This window comes from Odocoileus virginianus, chromosome 6 (genome assembly GCF_023699985.2).
Source record: "Odocoileus virginianus isolate 20LAN1187 ecotype Illinois chromosome 6, Ovbor_1.2, whole genome shotgun sequence".
In the NCBI taxonomy this organism is placed as follows: domain Eukaryota; kingdom Metazoa; phylum Chordata; class Mammalia; order Artiodactyla; family Cervidae; genus Odocoileus; species Odocoileus virginianus.
The window spans coordinates 75283609-75286975 of record NC_069679.1 but is presented as its reverse complement, the minus strand read 5'-3'; positions in this window follow the sequence as shown (position 1 = coordinate 75286975).

The window sequence follows — 3367 nt, the reverse complement described above, 5'->3', positions numbered from 1 at the left end:
CCCTCACAGTTCAGTTCAGTTCAGTCGCTCAGTCATGTCCGACTCTTTGCGACCCCATGGACTGCAGCACGCCAAGCCTCCCTGTTCATCACCAACTCCCAGAGTTTACTCAAACCCATGTCCATTGAGTCGGTGTTGCCATCCAACCATCTCATCCTCTGTCGTCCCCTTCTCCTCCCTCCTTCAGTCTTTCCCAGCATCAGGGTCTTTTCCAATAAGTCAGTTCTTCACATCAGGTGGCCAAAGTGTTGGAGTTTCAGCTTCAGCATCAGCATTCCAATGAACACTCAGGACTGATTTCCTTTAGGATGGACTGGTTGGATCTCCTTGCAGTCCAAGGGAAGAGAGTTCCAGAACCGTCACAGTTGGCCCTAAAAAATAACTGGGAGCTCCTTTGCTGGAGCGCTCATATTCCTCTGTCTTCCCCACGAGGCTGTCCCCGAGGATAAGACAGTCTGTCCTGCTCACCACTGTGTCCTGACATACCAGGTCCAAACAAACAGTCATCAATATGCCTCTGTGGACGGAATGACAGGAGGAGGGATCTGAAAGCCTGGAAGTTCTGACAGCACTTGTGAAAGGGCCTCGGACAGGGTCCAGCACACAGCAGGGACCCCACAAATGCCACCCGACTCGGTAGTCCAGGGGCTGTTTGGTTGTCATTAACTCTCATCTGTTTCTGTGCTGACCCCTCGAAAACATACAGGCTCAGCTAGGGAACTTCGCCCAGCCTCCATCCCTGATTCCACCGCCCTGAACCTGGCTTCAGCCGCTGGCGACGTCAACACCCAGCTAGCTCTCCACCCAGCGGGTCATAGCCAGCTGCTGCTGCTGCTGTGGCTGGGATTTCACTGAGATCCAGACGCTTCTGGAGAATAAGGAGAAGTTTCCATTCTAACTTCCTTTCCCAGCGTTGAGGACGGAGGCACTTCCCCACCAGTGGGGTCCACCATCTCATTGGTACTTCCAGGAAGTCAAAACACTGGGAGGGTCAGGTGACTGGTCAGAAGCCATATGACATGGTCACTTCTGTCCTCTCGCGTCAGCCACACCAGACCCCTGGGTGACCTGCCACTATCCCTGAGGGTCCCTGGGGCCGACGAGCCCTCTGGCTGGGCTTCTTGGTGATGGGAGCTGGTGTAGGGCTGCGCCCTTTAGGATGCCTACAAGGCCCAGGTGACCAAACCCTGTTAGGTTCATCTCAGACCACTTCCCCCTTGCCAGCTGCAGGCCCCCCTTCCAGCTGCACCAACATGCGTGCTCCTGCCCACTTCCGGGCCCTTGCGTTAAGCCAGTAGGTCTCACATTCGAGTGTACCTCAGAATCTCTCAAGAGATTCCAGATTTCTCTGCCTCACCCCCAGAGTCCCTGATTCAGTCTGGGGTGAGGCCCAAGAATCTGCATTTCTAAGAGGTTCCCAGGTGACCTCATGCTGCCAGTCCAGGGACCACGCTTCGAGAGGCGCTGGTGCAAGCCACCCTCCTCATCTGTCACTTCCTTGGGAAACCTTCCCAGACTTTTCCAAGAGATATGAGTGTCCCCATCTATATGCCTTTGTGGGACCTCGCACTTCTCCTCATGGCACTTAATCACATTTTGCATTTACTATGAATTTGTGAAAATGTTCAGCTGATGCCAGTCTCCCTCTTTAAGTGTATATCTGTTTTGTTTCCCATTGTCTCCCTGGTGCCCAGCAAAGTGTTTTGCACATAACAGGTGCTCAACAAATAGTTGCTGTGTGAATAAATAAGTGAATGAATGAATACAGGCAAAAGACTTTCAGAGGATGGTCCCGGTGACCAACAGCTCAGGCGACTCTGGGCTCTAGTAGCACAGTGAGGGGAAACAGAGGGGCTTGGTTTGGAGCACAGGTTTGGGGGTTCACACCCAGTTGGTGTTACTGGCTGTGTGACCTTGCATTGATTACTTGACCTGTCTGTGTGTTGCCTGGCTCATCTGCACAGCCGGACCAGCAAGGGTACCCAGTTCATAGGGTTGCATGAGGGTAAACTGAGTAATCCACCCAGAGTGCTTACGAGGTATGCCTGCCGCGCATACTCAGTCTGTTCAGTTTGGTCACTCAGTCGTGTCCGACTCTTTGCAGCCCCATGGACTGCAGCACGCCAGGCCTCCCTGTCCATCGCCAACTCTCGGAGTTTACTCAAACTCATGTCCATTGAGTTGATGATGCCATCCAACGCTATCTAAAGCTATGTCTTATTGTTCTCAAAGTGCCTGCCAGTGAGGCCCTGCTTGCTTTTATCAGACCCTGTCCAGGGATCAGCTGCTAGAGAGTTCCCTCTGGTGGTCTTGGGTAAGACCTAGACCAAGGAATTAACGCAGGGGTCTGCCTTTGGCTGGACTTTTCCAGAATCTGCAACCCCCCACCTGCTGGGGCTCAGTGATGGCCCATGCGGTGTTTATCTGGGGGAGGGCGTTGGGACATGGCTGTTGCCCCTCTGCCTATCCCCACCGGCCTGGAGCGGGCGTTTCTGGTCTTCCCTCACTGCCTGCCTGGCATGGAGCTGACTCACCGCCAGGAGGGGGTGGTGATTAGTATGCAGGGCAGGTACTGGGAGGAAAGCTGTCTCCATGCAACAGCTCTTGATGCGTTTCTCTGATTAATGTGGCAGAAAGAACATTGCAGCTTTTTCCTGAATGGTCGCCACGTGGAGCTGGAGTCATTAGCATCGCGTCTCCCGCTTGCCATGACCTGCTGACCACCCTAAGTAGATAAAAATGAAAATGGCCAAGACAGCTGGCAAGGCCCAGAAACAAACTGCCTGGTGGTTCTGCAGCCATGGGAGAGTCTTTTATGTGGAAGGTTTCCGGAACGGCCCCGCCTTTCCCATCCTCCTGCAACACCAGCCCCCCCGGAAAAGCCGACCTTAAAATTTCTGTTTCTGTCACTGCTGGTCCCCAGTGAGGGCAGAACCCCCTTTCTGGGCCTTGGAGCCCAAGTCTGAGCTAAAGCATTCCTGCCTCTCCCACAGGTGGGTGTGTCCAAGTGAAAGATGATGGGAGGAGGGGGAAGGGATACCAAGGAGAGGGTTCAGACCGAGTGAAGGACCCCGGCGGCGGGAGGTACCTATGGAGGTACCATGGAGTGGGTCTGTGCTGAGCAGAGAAGACGGGTGGGATGCAGCAAGAGACAAGGCTGGGGATCCAGACTTTATCCTGAGGGCCACGGGGAGTCACGCCGTGCAGAGGGATGGTATCTCATGGAGAATAAGACAGGTCGCTATAAAGGTCCCTCCCTCTCCAGTGTGCTGGATACTAGGGACTCACGGAGAAGTGGGGGGAACTGATCGGAGGCCATTGCCGCCATCCAGGCGGGTGACGCTGCTGCCTTGAATTAACACCACAC